Source organism: Acomys minous, assembly GCF_964271855.1.
Source record: "Acomys minous genome assembly, chromosome: 2".
Taxonomy (NCBI): Eukaryota; Metazoa; Chordata; class Mammalia; order Rodentia; family Muridae; genus Acomys; species Acomys minous.
Window position 1 is genome coordinate 97,350,214 of NC_140484.1, and position 17,641 is coordinate 97,367,854.

General features: G+C 41.1%; 1 long non-coding RNA gene across 1 annotated transcript; it reads right to left on the bottom strand.

Moving 5' to 3' along the window:
• Positions 1 to 2,402: 2,402 nt before the first annotated feature.
• Positions 2,403 to 14,137, bottom strand: LOC311608665. Its single transcript, XR_014783066.1, has 5 exons — positions 14,085 to 14,137; positions 12,582 to 12,621; positions 9,161 to 9,200; positions 5,968 to 6,015; positions 2,403 to 2,451 (listed from the first exon to the last, which is right to left on the bottom strand). It is a non-coding gene; the product is annotated as an uncharacterized lncRNA (long non-coding RNA).
• Between the last annotated feature and the right edge of the window lie 3,504 nt (positions 14,138 to 17,641).

Here is a 17,641-nt window from a genome sequence, read left to right on the forward strand (position 1 = left end):
GCCTGTGCTTCCTGTTGGATTGCAGAACAAACTCAAAGTAGAGATCATACAAACACCCTCAAGGCTATCCAGTGCCTAGGAAGAACACCTGAATCTTGAAGCTATCCACAGGCCCAACGTCCTTGAGAACGAACTTCCCAGTGAAAATTACTCTCCTAGCCAAGTGCAGGCTATATCCTACGTCAGACATCACTAGGCTGTAGACATTGAGACTATGGTATTTATGAGCACGTAGATATCTGGGCGTCCCTCTCACCCATGGCCTCTGCTGGGAACCAGTACTGAACAACGGAGCCCACTTTCCCGATAATCCCACTGCAAGCATTGAGGAAGAGGGATCATGCAAGTTGTTGCTCTCAATAGCTCCCTCTCTCCGGACACAGCTGCTAAGAGGTCAGGAAAATGTAATTGCTGCGAGCGCGCATACTTTGATATACTGCCCAGGACACGGAGGCTTCCGTGTCGAACCAGTTCTAGTCTGGATCAGTGGGTGGGTCCTTCTTATTTCAACACCCATCATTTCAGACTCACTTTGTTGCCAATTAGTGGAAGCACACTGCCTTTTAGGAAGTCAAATGCAAGCAATTGGCACTTACCTCAGGGCTGGGGTGCAGCTGTGGGGTCTAAGACGGTGTGCCAGAAGACTGCAAGACAACAGCAAAGACAAGGACTTGAGGATTGTGTTGGGCAGCATCTCCAAGCCCAGGGGTAGAACTTCACCCGAGGTGCATTTTGGTGGCCATTCAATGCCCTAAAGCAGACGTGCACCAGGTGTGCCAAGGTTCTCTCCTTTGAATAAGAGGCCTTGGGGACCTTAGGGCCACCATAATTCTCCCTTGAGAATGCCTGAAGGAGAAGCGGGCCATGATGCCCCCGTCCTCTTTTCTGGGCCTCAGCGTAATCCTATTGAGCATGATTTTTATGTCATCACCTCTCTTCATGACCTTACGTTTTCATCATTGACCCAGGCCTCCACCGATCGCTGCTACGCATGCTGTTTTTATAATCCTGTCACACGGACACTTACCAGACCCAACAACAGTCCCTTTGAATGCGGACCGGAGACACTTATCCAAGGAGAATCATGCCTGATACTTCTTGTCTTCATGCTGTGCTGGCCTCTCTGCTGGCGAACCTTGTGGGTGGAATGAAAGAGAACGGTTGTAGCACACGTGCACCTCCATTCCTTCCTAAAAGAACCTTAAGGTCATTGGAATTCGAGGACGTTCTTCCTGGCCTCCTGCCCATGGGTGCATATCAGTGATAGTTGCTGTCTCTCAAAGAGGCCAAGCAGAGGTGTTAAGTGGTGGATACAAACTTCGCATGGCCTTGTAGGGTGGAATTCCACTTGAAGTCTTCTGGTGCTCATTGCTTTCCCTTTCCATTTAGAGAGAGGACATATCTGACTACTGTACGGAAATGCTGGGGGAATGGGTGCTTAGTGAGATCCTCATATGACTTGGTGAAGGTCACCTAATGGCAGTCATGTAGAGTGGACACAGGTTCACTGTGGTATCCAATATGCATTAGAAAAACATCAGGAGAACATCCGTTTTGGCAAAGGGTCTAACTGTCCTTCCTAAGAACTGTGCTGGATTCTTATCCGAGTTTTCCTCAGTCCTCCGGGTCAGAGTCCTCTTAGGGACATCAAGTACCATGGAGGCCTTTGCCACAGCTCCCCTGTCTTGGCAAGGCCCTGCACTGAAGTGTCCTCCAGGGTTTCTGACTCTCGGGCAGGGAAGTTCATTGTGTCTCCCGGGAGGGGTGCAAGCAAGGTTATGTCTGCAGTATCTGGTGGTCCCATGTGTGCCTGTGCTTCCTCTTGGATTGCAGAACGAACTCAAAGTAGAGATGATACAAACACCCTCAAGGCTATCCAGTGCCTAGGAAGAACACCTGAATCTTGAAGCTATCCACAGGCCCAACCTCCTTGAGAACGGTCTTCCCAGTGAAAATTACTCTCCTAGCCAAGTGCAGGCTATATCCTACGTCAGACATCACTAGGCTGTAGACATTGAGAGTGTGGTAATTTTGAGCACATACCTATCTGGACCTCACTCTCAACCATGGCCTCCGCTGAGAACCAGTACTGAAAACGGCGACCACTTTTCCGACAATCCCACTGCAAGCAGTGAGGAAGAGGGATCATGCAAGTTGTCCCTCTCAATAGCTCCCTCTCTCCGGACACAGCTGCTAAGAGGTCAGGAAAATGTAATTGCTGCGAGCCAGCATACTTTGATATACTGCCCAGGACACGGAGGCTTCCGTGTCGAACCAGTTCTAGTCTGCATCAGTGGGTGGGTCCTTCTTATTTCTACACCCATCATTTCAGACTCGCTTTGTTGCCAATTAGTGGAAGCACACTGCCTTTTAGGAAGTCAAATGCAAGCAATTGGCACTTACCTCAGGGCTGGGGTGCAGCTGTGGGGTCTAAGACGGTGTGCCAGAAGACTGTAAGACAACAGCAAAGACAAGGACTTGAGGATTGTGTTGGGCAGCATCTCCAAGCCCAGGGGTAGAACTTCACCCGAGGTGCATTTTGGTGGCCATTCAATGCCCCAAACCAGACGTGCACCAGGTGTGCCAAGGTTCTCTCCTTTGAATAAGAGGCTTTGGGGACCTTAGGGCCACCATAACTCTCCCTTGAGAATGCATGCAGGAGAATCGGGCCATGTTCCCCCCGTCCTCATTTCTGGGCCTCAGCGTAATCCTATTGAGCATGATTTTTATGTCATCACCTCTCTTCGTGACATTAGGTTTTCATCATTTACCCAGGCCTCCACCGATCGCTGCTACGCATGCTGTTTTAATAATCCTGTCACACGGACCCTTACCAGACCCAACAACAGTCCCTTCGCATGCGGACCGGAGACACTTATCCAAGGAGAATCATGCCTGATACTTCTTGTCTTCATGCTGTGCTGGCCTCTCTGCTGGAGAACCTTGTGGGTGGAATGAAAGAGAACGGTTGTAGCACACATGCACCTCCATTCCTTCCTAAAAGAACCTTAAGGTCATTGGAATTTGAGAACGTTCTTCCTGGCCTCCTGCCCATGGGTGCATATCAGTGATAGTTGCTGTCTCTCCTAGAGGCCAAGCATAGCTGTTAAGTTGTGGATACAAATTTGCCTTTGCTATGGAAGGTAGAATTCCAGATGAACTCTTCAGGGCGTCATTGCTTTCCTTTTCCTTTTTGCCAAGTTACATATCTAAGTAGTATAATAAATCCTCGGGAAAGTAATCTTATTTAGATCCTCACATGACTTCGTGATGGTCCAGTAATGGTCCCCATGTCGAACGGACACAGGACTCCTGTCGTGTCCAATATACGTTAGATAAACCTCAAGAGAACATTCCCTTATGCAAAGGGTCTAAATGACATTCTTAAGAACCGTGCTGGATTCGTATCCACATATGTTTCAGACTTCCGTTTCAGAGTTCTCCTTGGTATATGAAGTATCATGGAGGCCTTTGCTATAGCTTCAATGTTTTTCCATGGAACTGCACTGAAATCTTCTCAACAGTCTTAGTCTCTTGTAGGGATGTTTATTTTGTCTCATTGGATTGTTCAACGCAAAATTTGTCTGACATACCCAATGTTCCCAACCATGCATGTGCTCCTTGTAGGATGTGGTATGAACTCAAAGTAGAGATGATAGAAACACCCTCAAGGTTATTCAGTACATCAGAAGAACATCTGAATCTTCAATCTGTACAGAGGTCCAATTTCCCTGAGAACTATCTTACCAGTGCAAATTGCTCACCTAACCAAATGCTGGCCACATTTTACATCAATCATCACTATGCTGTAGGAATTGAGACTGTCGTGATTTTGAGCACCTAAATATCTTGGTATCCCATTCAAAGTGTGCTCGGGTGAAAACCACTACTGAACGGATACACTTCTTCCCATAATCCCACTGCAAGCAATGAGGAAAAGGGATCATGCCTGGTGTCCCTCTCAATATCTCCCTCTCCACAGACACAGTTGCTAAGATCTCAGTAAAAAAGTAATTCCTGTGAGCCAGCACAATTTGATATTCTGCCCTGGAAACCGAGGCTTCTGTCTTAAAACAGTTCTAGTTTTCATCAATGTGTGGGTCCATCTTATTTCAACATTCATCATTTCAGACTCACTTTGTTGCCAATTTGTGTAGGCACACTGCATTTTAGGAAGTCAAATGCAAGAGACTAACAGTTACTATAGGGCTGTGGGCAGCTGTGAGGCCTAAGATGGTATGCCACAAGACTGCAAGACACCAGCAAAGACAAGGACATGAGGAGTGTGTCGGGCAGCATAGGCAAACCTAGGGGTAGAAATTCACTGAAAGTAAATTTTTTTGGCCATTCACGGCTCAAAACCAGATGTGTTCCATATGTTCTAAGGTTCTGTCCTTTGAATATGGGCCCTTGGGGACCATAGGACCACCATAACCCTCCCTTGAGAATGCATGAAGGAGAAGTAGGCCATGATGCCCCTGTTCTCTTTTCTGGGCCTAAATATATTCCCTTTAAATATGATTTTTATGTCATCACCTCTCTTTGTGACATTAGGTTTTCATCTTTGACCCAGGCCTCCACTGATAGTTGCTATGCATGCTATTTTTATAATCCTGTAACACTGACACTTATCAGACCCAAAAAAGTCCATTAGAATCCAGGTTGGAGACAGCTATCCAAGGAGAATCAACCCTGATACTTCTTGTCTTCATGCTGTAGTGGCCTCTTTGATGGAGAACTTTGTGGGTGGAATGAAAGGCAATGGTGGTAGGACATGTGCACGTGTATTCTTTATTAAAAATATGTAAGGTCTTTCAAATTTGAGAAAGTTCCTTCTGGCTTCCTGCCCATTGGTGCATATCAGTGATAGTTGCTGTTTCTACCAGAGGCAAATCATAGATGTTAAGTGGTGGATACAAATTTGCCATTGCCATGGAAGGTAGAATTCCATTTGAACTCTTCTGCTGCTCATTGCTTTCCCTTTTCATTTAGAGAGAGGACATATCTGACTACCATAGGGAAATCCTGGGGAATGTGTTCTTCGTGAGATCCTCATATAACTTGGTGAAGTTCACCTAAAGGCAACCATGTATAATAGACACAGATCTGCTGTGGTATCCAATATGCATTAGAAGAATGTCAAATGAACATCCCTTTTCTTAAAGGATATAACTGTCCTTCTTAATAACTTTGCTTTATTCTTATTCAGGTTTTTCTCAGTCTTCTGGGTCAGAGTCCTCTTAGGAACAACAAGTATCAGGAGGCCTTTGCCATAGTTTCAATGTCTTGCCAAGCCCTTCACTGAAATGTCAATAAGGGTTTCTGACTCTTGGGCATGGATGTATATTGTATCTCATGGGATTGGTCCTAGCATGATTATTTCTTCCTTATCCTGTATTCACATGCATGTCTGTGCCTCCTGAAGTATTGCTGAATGAACTCAAAGTAATGATGATAGAAACACCCTCAAGGCTATCCAGTGCCTCAGAATAACACCCGGAACTTGTACCTATCTGTAGGTCCAATTTCTTTGAGAATGATCTTCCCATTGCACGTTACTCTGCTAACCAAATGCTGTCTATATCTTATGTCATATATGGTAATTTTCAGCACATATATATCTTGCTATCCCATTCAAAGTAGGCCTAATCTGAAAACCACTGGTGAGCGGAGACACGTTTCTCCATAATCTTATTGCAAGCAATGAGGCAACATGATCACGCCCGGTGTCCCTCTCATTATCTCCCTCTCTCCAGACCCAGCTGCTAAGATATCATTAAAATATAATTCCTGTGAGCCAGCATAATTTGATATACTGCCCAGGAAATGGAGGCTTCTGCTTTTAACTAATTCTAGTCTCCATCTATATGGGTCCTTCTTATTTCAACATCCATCATTTCAGACTCTGCTAATTACTGGAGGCACACTGCATTTTTTGGAAGTCAAATGCAAGAGATTAACACTTACCCCTGGTCTGTGATTCAGCTGTTTGGTCTAAGACAGTATGCCAGAAGACTGCAAGACAACAGCAAATACAAGGCATGAGGATTGTGTTGGGTAGCATCTCCAAGCCCAGAGGTAGACATTCACAGGAAGTGCATTTTTTTTGTGGTCAATCCAGGCTACAAACAAATATCACCCTCATAGCATAGTATAATTCATGGTACTAAAGAATTGTTCCAAAGCACATTTTACAGGAGAGAAATGTGTTACATCCAGTTAGGTTGATCTGACTATAAATCGGATGTAAAATCATGTACTGCCCATGGTGTTGCCTTCTTTTTTTCTATAATGAGTTCAACCTTTTACATTGTACTTCAATAGCCAGATATATATTTCAGAATGGAGTAGAATTTAATGGTGTCTTTTGTACTCCAGGTATGCTACCAGGTCTTGAATAGTGGATTTACTAACAATAATGGTGAAGAGCTTTGGCATCATCTCTTGAGACTCATATAAATTTTATGAAAAAAAGAATGTTTTTAAGCACTTACTGTAATGATTTTTTAAAATAAGATATCATAAGTCCAATTGTTTGGACTGCATTTTCCTCCAAATCTTACCTTTGAAAATGCAGTCTATTCGACATACATGGCTCAAACTCTGTTTAAAAGGGCACATATCAAACAGTATATCCTAGTGAATTAAAACACTTTCATGCTAGGGTGAATCATGATAGGTGGGTCATTTTTGCTTAAACTATGATGTTTCTGGCATATTTGTAGGGCTGATATTTATTGTGTAGCCTTTCTTCTCTTGGGCTTTCTGTTAATATATCCTTTGTCATCCCCTCTATAATCTGGGTTACGGATGTAATATTGTCTCTTTTTTGTAATTTTTCCTTTGGTATTGTTTTCCAAGTGGTGAATAAGAACCAAATATAGTTTGGAAGTGAATTTGGCCATCTGTTTGTGTCCTGCAAGTAGTATGTGAACACTATATATTTGCCAAACATAATACATACTCTGTAGAAGCAAGTTAAGTGAAACTTGTTCTGTACAACATTGCAAAGCTATCTTGCCAGGAATGACCACAATAGAATGTGAATTTCTACTGGTAAGGTATGCTGCCTGAACTGGTGTTCCTTAGAGTCCAGAAAGATTACATCCCTAAGGGTAAAGACAACTTCCTTTCTATATACAAATGGAATGATGCTGGACCTATTCTCGGAACCTCATCATTGATATAAATTTGGATAAAAGAAAGGGAGAGCCATGGTCCTCTAAAAATACCTTTAAAAAAGGCATGAGCCTAACTATCTCTCCATGCCAATTATATATATATATGAAGGGTGGTCTTAGTGGAGTATAAGAGAGGTACTTTCATGGTTGGGAAGGTATGTATCAGGTCCTAAACATCTGTAGATTCTCTCTTCGGTACATATGTTAGTCACTAAAGTACATTATACACTTAAAGTCTATGGGATTGTCTTTTCAGATGGAAAACAATGGAGAAAACATTAGGCAATTTGGGGTCCTGTAATAATACCATTTTGGTAAAAACCTAGAGTCAAGGAGACAATGTGCACAAGTGTCCATCTCCTGTCAAAACCAAAGAGTGCCTGCCAGGCTCTGAAAACTTCATTTATCTCAAGGGGACCTCATATCTGGACCTCAGCTCGCATCTGTACAAGTCAGTCAACGTCCTCAGATATTTGTTGTCATCATAGATCCAGAAGAGGCCTCTGTCAACACATGAGTGTTTCAGCTGTGAGCCAAGCCTCAGAAAGCTAACACTTGGATTTTGAAAGGAGAGATCAGATTTGTGCAGGAGCAAAGGACCTCAGTCTATCAACAGGGCAATGGAAAAACCAGGAACTTGAAATAAGTGAATTTACTTTTGTTTTCATAATAGAGAAAGTTTTCTAAAAATGTATGGGGGAAAATTGCTGACCCTCCAAAAAACCAAATCAATTTGCATGCCTACTATGCTATGAGTCTCAGTCACTAAAACACTCTCAAAGTTAATAGGTCAAAAATTCAAGGATTCAAAATGCAATGAGTCCTTTCTCTGAGACTTTTCATAAGCATCTTATTTTTCAGATTTTATTTCAGTCCCTTCATCTTGTCCGTTTTATTAGATTGATCTCCCTGTTTCTCCTGTATGATAGATATACCCCTATATTTTACAAAGCTCTGCATACCATTGTTTATTTCAATTATTTATGAAGCATGTCCCATGTCTACATTCTCTATTTGTGTTTCCTTATTAATGTCAGGATGAAAGACACAGGGCTGGCAAGGTCAACTATTTTCCTTATCACCAGGGATTTTGCAGGTCTTTGAGAATGAAAAGCCATTGTGATTATGAGGGTGAGTTTGTAGTAGTCTCAATGTGTTTTAATATAGTGTTGTATTTCTTTGTATATTTTGACAAGTGTTACATTTCAAAGGTTATTTAAAGGCAGTGCAGTGTCTTCATACCTTTTCTTATTGCTTTGTATATCACGGGCAATCTAGTGTTGTGGCTCAATATGTTAGTTTTTTTATGTTAATCAATGGTGTTTTTTAAACTGTGGTTTAGAATGTTAAGTTTTAGGACATTTCTCTTGAACTTAAGAGAACAAATCCATCATCTGCAAAGCTACTTAAAAAGAGAAGGAAACACATTTGGTGCATTCTGAGCTTCCACAAGTACAGAAGAAGGATGGCCTCAATCTCTAATGGGTGCACTCTGTGCTCTAGTGGACTAGACTCCCAATATTCTATTATTTTCCTTTGGGTACCACACCCATTAGTAGAGAAATATCAATTAATAGGCTATGAGTTTGAGCAATAGTAAGATAAAGAGCCTGGGTATGGTATATGGTAGAATGCCACATTTTTTTCACTGAAAACCTTCAGATAACAGGCTGAACTGAAATTCATTTCTCAAATACTTTCACCCCACTAGTGAATTTTAAATTTCCTATTTCTACACTTAATGTATTACTGGTTTCCATTGACCCTAGTTTGTATCAGCTGTGAGAGCATACTTGCAAGGCAAGAGGCATGGCATTGTTACAAATGAATGGTTTACTATGAATCAATGGGAAATGGCCAAGAGAATGTCTTCATGACGTTCTTATTGCTAGAGCTACTCAGTAGGTAAATAACTTTCTAGAAAGTCCCCTGTCTTCACTCAAAGAAAATAATTCCATTAAAACACATCCAGAGCTTACCTGTTGTGCCAGGAAAGAAGTAGCTATAAAAGGCTCTGACCTGCAACAACATTTCAATGAAGACTTTCATGAAAGGAAGTGCATCTCGGCAACCTGGCCAGCAGAAATCCTCTCAAGTTGGAAGTCTCTGAATCCATCCCTCTTCCCTAGACATCCCAAATGAGTTTATTTACCCTCCTCAGGGTTAATAAATGTTGCCAGGGAGTCTGATATTCCTGACAGATTGCCCTGAACCAGACTGTTACAGCATTTTTAATGGTGCTAAAAGACTCAGGGTGGCTGACTTCAGGAGCATAGTTTAGCCTGTAAACAGGCAGGCAGCTATAAAACAAATATCACTCTCATAATTCAATTTGTGGTAATAAGAAAATGTCTAAAGGCATATTGAACAGGGGTAGAATGGGTTGCATCCAGTCTAGATTTTTCTCTTTGGAAATCAGATGTAAGTTCACACACTGCACATGGAATTTCCTTTATGTGTTTCTAGAATGAGTTCAGCATTTGATAGTCTACTTCTGCCATGGACAAATCTGCATCTGAGAATTGTGTAAAAATTAATGGTTCTCTTTGCACTCTAGGTATGTTACCAGTTCTTGAACAGTGGATTTCCTACCAATGATGGGGAATAGTTTTGTCACCAGCTCCTGTTACTCAAATTAATTTTCATGAAAAGAAGAAATTTCTAAGCTTTTACTGATAAGGATGTTGTGATTAAGATTTCATGGGTAAAGATATTTGGAGTACGTTTTCCTTCAAATCTTTCTTTGGAAAATGCAGTCTACTGGACATGCATGGCCTCAAACTCTGTTTAAGAGGGCATATATCAAAGAGTATAATCAAGTGAAGTCAATACTTCCTACCTACATGCCAGGTTTAATCATCATATACAGGTCACTTTTGCTTGAACTTTGATGTTTCCAGCCTATTTCTAGGAGTTATACTTGTTGTGTGGATCTTTTCTCCTTTGCCTTTGGTTTAAGATGGTCTGAGCCATTTCCTCTATACCCTGTGTAATGCCTGCAATGTTGTATTTGCTTTTGTAATTTTTTCTGTGGGATTTTTTCCCCAGATGGTGAATAAGAACCAAAAATATTTGGAAGTGATGTTGGGCTTCTGCTTGTGTCCAGTAAGTAGTTTGTGAATGCTATCTATATGCCAAATATAACACATACTCTGTAGAAGCAGTGTGATACACTTTAATAATAGTGAATTCACAGGAAGAGCTTCCACTTCAGGGAGAGGAGATTAAGTTCTGTACCACATTGCAATGCTAACTTGGCAGTAATGAGCACAATAGAAACCTGTAGTTTCACTTATATGGGATGCTGCCTGAACAGTTCTCCCTCAATGTCCAGATGGTCTAAGGACAAAGATAACTTCCCTCCCATATATAAATTGAATGATGCAGGATATATTCTGGGGACCTCAACATTGACACAAATTTGCATAGAAGGGGAAAGACATGGTCCTCAAGATACCTTTAAAAATGGCATGAGCATTTCTATCTCCCTGCCAACTAAATACATATCAGAAAGAGTGGCCTTTCTAGGGTAGAAGAGAGGTGCATGTATGGTCTGGAAGAGATGTATCAGGTCTTAAACATCTGTGGATTTACTCTATGTCACGTGTGTTAGTCTGGAACAAATATACAGGTATACGCTTAAAGTCTATGGAATTGTCTTTTCAGATGGAAAACAATGGAGAAAATCTTAGGCAAGTTTGGGACTGGTAACACTGCCAGTTTGGTAAAACTCCAGGATCAAGGAGACAATGTGCACAAGGGTCCATCTCCTGTCAAAACCAAAGAGTGCTTGACAGGCTGGAAAACCTCATTTGTCTCACGGGGACCTCATATCTGGACCTCAGCTCGCATCTGTACAAGTCAGTCAACGTCCTCAGATACTTGTTGTCATCATAGATCCAGAAAAGGCCTCTGTCAACACATGAGTGTTTCAGCTGCGAGGCAAGCCTCAGAGAGCTAGCTCCTGGGTTTTGAAAGCGAGATCAGATTTGTGCAAGCACCATGGACCTAAGTCTATCAACAGGGCAATGGAAAAATCAGGAACTTGAAATAAGTGTCTTTCCTTTCTGTTCTCATAATAGAGAAAATATTCAAAAAATGTGTAGGGAAAGAATTGCTGACTCTCCATAAATTGTAAGCCATTTGAAAGTGTACTATGCTTTGGGTCTCAATTGTTTAAACAAGTTCTCAAGGTTAATAGGGCTCATAAGGATTCAAAAGGCAATGTGTCCATTCCAATAGCCCTTTCATAGGCATCTGAATTTTCAGATTTGATTACAATCTCTTCATTGAGGTGGTCTTATGAGATTGTTCTCCCTGTTGCTCCTGTACAACAGATATAGCCCTATCTATTTCAAAGCTCTGCATATCAGTCTTCAGATTAATATTTTTTCAAGCATGTTCCATGTCTATGTTGTCCACTAATATTTCCTTACATGTCAGGATGTAAATCACAGGGCTTGCTTGGTCAGCTGTTTCCCAGAACACCAGGGCTCTTGCAGGTCTTTGAGAAGTAAGGGGCATTTTGGTTCTGAGTCTGAGTCTGTAGTAGTCTCTACATGTTATTATATAGTGTTGTATTCCTTTGTATAAATTGACATGTGATCAATTTTAGAGGTTTTTAAAGTGCAGTGCAATGTCCACAGAACTTTTCCTTATTGTTTGGTATACTATGGGCAATCTAGTGATGTGGCTGAATATGTTAGTTTGTTTGGTACATTAATTAATGGTGTTATCTTTACTCTGATTTAGAATGGTACATTTTAATGATCTTTCACTTGAAATTAAGGGAACAAAACTGTCATCTGCAAAGCTACTTAAAAGAAGGGGAAGAGATTTTGGGTGCATCCTGAGCATTCAGAAGAACAGAAGGATGGCCTGATACTGTAGTTGGTGCTCTCTGTGCTCTAGTGGGCTAGACTCCCAATATTATATCATCTACCTTTGGGTACCACACCTATCAGTAGAAAATACCTGTTAATCTGGCTATGAGTCTGAATGATAATATGCTAAAGAGCTTGGAATTGAAATATGGTTGAAAGTCATATATTTTGTTTCAAATTGAAAGCTTCAGAGAGCAGGATCAACTGAAATTAATTTCTCAAATAACTTTACCCCATTAGTGAATTTTAAATTTCCTAAGTCTACAGTTAATTATATTAATGGTTTTCTTTGACCATAGCTTTTACCAGACATGACTTGCTGGGAGAGTACACCTGCTATGGAAGAGGCATCACAATTGTTAACATGAATGCACACTACGAATCAATGAGATATGGCCTAGAGAGTGTCATCATGACGTTCTCATTACTAGAGCTACTCATTAGGTAAATAACCCTTTAGAAGTCTCCTGCCTTTACTCAAAGGAAGCAAGTCAAGTCAAAGGGATCCAGAGCTTACCTGTTGTGCCAGCGAAGAAGCAGCTCTCAAAAGCTCTGGCCTGAAACAGCATTTCAAAGAAATTATTTGGGAAAGGAAGTGCATCTCAGCAACCTCGCTACCTGAAATCCTCTCAAGCAGGAAGTTGCTGAGCCCTTACCTCTTCCCTAGACATCCCAAGGGAGGGAGTTCATTTACCTTCCTCAGGCTTAGCAATGGCTGTGAGTAATTCTGATATTATGACAGATTGCTCAAAACCAGAGAGTTATAGCATTTTGGATGGTGCTAAAAGACACAGGATGGCTGACTTTAGAGAGCATAAGGGAAGCCTGTAAAAGGCAGGCAGGTACAAAACAAATATCACTCTCATAGTATAATCTATTAGAGTACTAAAAAAATGTTCACAGCCATGGCGTACTGAGGAGGAATGTGTTACATCCAGTCTATATTTATCTCTTTGGAAATATCATGTAAAATCACACACTGCCCATGCACTTGCTTCTATGTGTTTTTAGAATGAGTTCATCCCTAGACATCCTAATTCTGTCATGTCCTTATCTGCATATGAGAATGGGGTTGAAATTAATGTTGCCCTTTGCACTTCAGAGATGTATGTTCCCAGGACTTGAATTGTGCATTTCGTAACAATGATGGTGATGAACTTTGGAATTGGCTGCTGTGACTCAAGTTTATTTTTATGAAAAGAAGAAATTTTCTAAGCACTTACTTTAAAGATGTTGTGATTAAGATATCAATTCTTAGGAGTATATTTTCCATCAAATCTTACCTTGGAACATACAGTCTATTGGATATGCAACCATCAAAATTTGTTGAAGCGGGCATATATCAAACAGTATATTCAAGAGAAATAAACATTTCCTACCTACATGCCATGTTGAATCAGGATATGTGTGTCATTTTGATTGAATTGTAATGTTTCTGGTGTACTCGTAGGGGTACTAATTGTTGTGTGGTACTTCTTTCTTTGGGCTTTGGTTTAAGATGGTCTTAGCCATTCTCTCAATACCCTGTGTAGCAGCTGCAATGTTGTCCTTGCTTTTGTAATTTTTCCAGTGTTATTGTTTCACAGGTGGTAAGTAAAAATAAAAAATATTTGAGAATAGGTGTTAGCCTTCTGCTTGTGTCCAGCAGGTTGTGTATGAAGGCTATCTATATGCCGAATGTAACACATACTATGTAGAAGCAGAGTGATACACTTCAAGAGCTTCCACTACAGGGACAGGAGCTTAAGAGAAACATGTGTTGCACCTTATTGCACTGTTACCTTGCCAGAGATGAGCAAAATAGAAACCTGTACTTCCACTGGTATGGTACACATCCTTGACAGCTGTCCCTTGATACCGAGAGGGTTTCCAGCCTTAAGATGAGGTCAAGTTCCCTTACATATGTAAATCAAAAGATACAGGACATATTCCAGGGACCTCACCTTTGACACAATTTTGGGTAAAAGAAGTAGAAAGACACGGTCCTCAACAATAGGTTTAAAAATGGCATGATCCTTACCATCTCTCCCTGGCAAATAATTACATATAGTGAAGGGCAGTCTTCCTGAAGTAGAAGAGAAGTGCATGCTTGGTCAGGAAAGGAAGTATTAGGTCTAAACATCTGTGGATTACTCTTTGGCAAGTGTGTCATTCAGGAACAAATATACATGTATACACTTAAAGTTTATGGAGTTGTTTTTCAGATGGAAAACAATGGAGAACACATTAGGAAATTTTGGGTCTTGTAAAACTGCCAGTTTGGTAAAATTCGAGGGTCAAGGAGACAATGTGCACAAGTGTCCATCTCCCGTCAAAACCAAAGAGTGCCTGCCAGGCTCTGAAAACCTCATTTGTCTCAAGGGGACCTCATATCTGGACCTCAGCTCGCATCTGTACAAGTCAGTCAGCGTCCTCAGATACTTGTTGTCATCATAGATCCAGAAGAGGCCTCTGTCAACACATGAGTGTTTCAGCTGCGAGCCAAGCCTCAGAGAGCTAGCTCCTGGGCTTAGAAAGGAGAGGTCAGATTTGTGCAGGAGTCATGGACCTCAGTCTATCAACACTGCTATAATAAAACCGGGAAACTGAGGTAAATGTCTTTCACTTCTGTTCTCATAATAGAGAAAATTCTCAAAAAATGTATGTGGAAAGAATTGCTGACCCTCCATATATTACATGAAGTTTGAAAGTGTATTGCCTTTGGGTCTCAATAGTTAAAATTAATTTCTCAAGGTAAAGAGGGCTCACAAGGATTCAAAATGCAATATGTCATTTCTAAGAGACTTTTTATAGACATCTTAATTTTCAAATTTGATTACAGACTCTTCAACAAGATGGTTGTATTGGATTTTCTCCCTGTTCCTCCTGTACAATAGATATACACTTATCAATCTGAAAGCTCTGTATATCACTCTTCTGTTCCATTAATTTAGACATTTTTCTCCTTTGTATGTTCTCCATTAGTGTTGACTAACTCATGTCAAGATGTAAGTCACAAAGGCTGGCAAGATCAACATTTGGCAGAATATCAGGTATCTTGCAGGACATTGAAAAAGAAGGACCATCTTGATTATGAGTCTGAGTCTGTAGCAGTCTCTATGTATTCTCATATAGTGTTGAATTTCTTTGTATAGATTGACAAGTGATCATTTCAGAGGTCCTTATAGTAAATTGAAAAGTCAACAGAAAGTTTCCTTATTGTTTTGTCCATGATGGGCAATCCGGTGTAGTGCATACATAAGCTAGTTTGTTTGGTATATTATTTAATGGTGCTTTCTTATCTATGGTTTAAAATGGTATATTTATAATGTCTGTCGCTTGAAAAGAAGAGAAGAAAACTGTCATCTGCAAAGCTACTTAATAGGTGGGGCCAACACATTGGTGGCATCCTGAGCATCCACAAGAATAGAAGAAGGAAGGCCAGAAACTCTAAGGAAATCCATTTGTGCTCCAGTGGACTGGACTCCCAATATTCTATCATTTTCCTTTGTGAACCACACCTATCAGTAGACCAATATCCATTGATCTGGATATGACTTTCAGCAATAGTAAGATAAAGAGCTTGGCGATGAAATATGATTGAACGCCATATATTTTGTTATGAAAGGAAAGCGGGGGATAACAGGCCAACTGAAATTCATTTCTCAATTATCTTCACCCCACTAGTCAACTTTACATTTCTTGAGTCTCCAGGGTAGGTATTTTGTGTTTTCCTTGACTCTAGCTTGTGCTATCCCTTAGTCACTGAGAGAGCACAGCTTCAATGCAGGAGGCACGGCAAGTTTCAAAATGAACGGTGTACTATAAATCAATGAAAAATGGCCTAGAGAGTGTTGTCTTGACGTTCTTATTGCTAGAGCAATTCATTAGGAAAATAACTCTTCAGAACTTCTCCTTTCTTTACGCAAAGGAAACAAGTCAAGTGAAAAGAATCCAAAGCTTACCTGTCGTGTCAGTGAAGAAGCAGCTCTCAGAGGCTCTGGCCTGCAACAACAATTCAAGAAAGTCTTTCAGGAAAGGAAGCTCATCTTGGCAACCTGGCCTCCGAAACCCTCTCAAACTGGATGTGGTTGAACCCTTCCCTTTTCTTAAGCCTTCCAGAGGGAGTTCTGTTACACCACTCATTATTAGCAACTGTTAGAGTTAATTGTGAAACTATGACAGATCTCTCTAAACCAGATAGTTCTAAATTTTTGATGGTGCTTAAAGACACAGGGTGGCTGATTTCTGAGAGAATAAGGGAGGCCTGTAAACAGGGAGGGAGCTACAAGCAAATATCACTTTCATAGTATAATCTAATTCACATTACTAAAAAATGTACAAAGACATGTTGTACTGAGGTGGAATGGGTTCCATGCAGTCTTGGTCGATCCTTACTGGAAATCTGAAGCAAAATCCCTCCCTGACCATGGAATTGACTCTATGTTTCTAGAACGTGTCCAGCCTTTGACAGTTGATTTTTGCCATGGCCAGCTCTGCTTTTGCACAGGGGGTTGAAATTACTGAGTTGCCTTTGCACACCAAGGAAGTCTGTTACCAGGTCTCAAATTGTGGATTTCTTATCAAAGATGTTGAGGAGCTTTGGCATCGGCTCCTGGGACTCAACTCAGTTTTTGTGAAAAGAAGGAAGTTTCAAAGCACTTCAAATACAAGTGCTGTGATTAACGTATCATGGTATCAATTCTTTCCTGTTTGTATCACTTCATGTCTTTCCTTGGAGAATGCAGTCTGTTGGCCATGCAAGCCGTCAAACTCTGTTGAAGAGGGCATAAATCAAAGAGGATAATCATGTGAAGCAAGCACATCCTACCTACATGGCCGGTTGAATCAGTACATGCGTGTGTGTTGTGGAAGAACTTGAGGTTTCTGGCCTATTCATAGTGGTTATATTTGTTGTGTGGTCCCTCCACACTTGGCCTTTGGGTTAAGATGGTCTAAGCCATTGGCTCTTTCCTCTGTACACTGGCTGCAATGTAGTCTTTGCGTTTGTAATTTTTCCTGTGATTTGGTTCCAAGGGTGAATAAGAACAAAAACTCTTTTGGAAGTGATGTCTGGCTTCTGCTTGTGATGTCGGGTTTCTGCTTGCATCCTGCAATTAGTGTGTGAAGGATATCTATATGCCCAACTTAACACACATTCTGTAGAAGCAGAGAAATACATGTAAAGGGTTTTGGATTCACAGGAAGAGCTTCCACTACAGGGACAGGAGCTTAATTGAAACTTGTTCTGGATGACATTCCCATGCTCCCTTGTCAGCCATGAGACCATGGAAACCTTTAGTTTAACTGGTATGTTACACAGCATGAACAGCTGTGCCTTAATATCCAGAAAGGTTCCAGCCCAAAGGACAAAGGCAATTTCCCTCCCATATAAAATGAGTGATGCAGGGCATATTGTGGGGACCTCAGCATGGACACAAATTTGGGTAAAAGAAGAGGAAAGGCATGCTCCTCAAAGAATACATTTAAAGATGGCATGACCCTTTCTATGTCCCTGCCAATTAAGTACATATCAGAGAGAGTGGTCTTCCTGGGGTAGAAGAGAGGTGCATGTGTGGTCTGGAAGGGATTGATCAG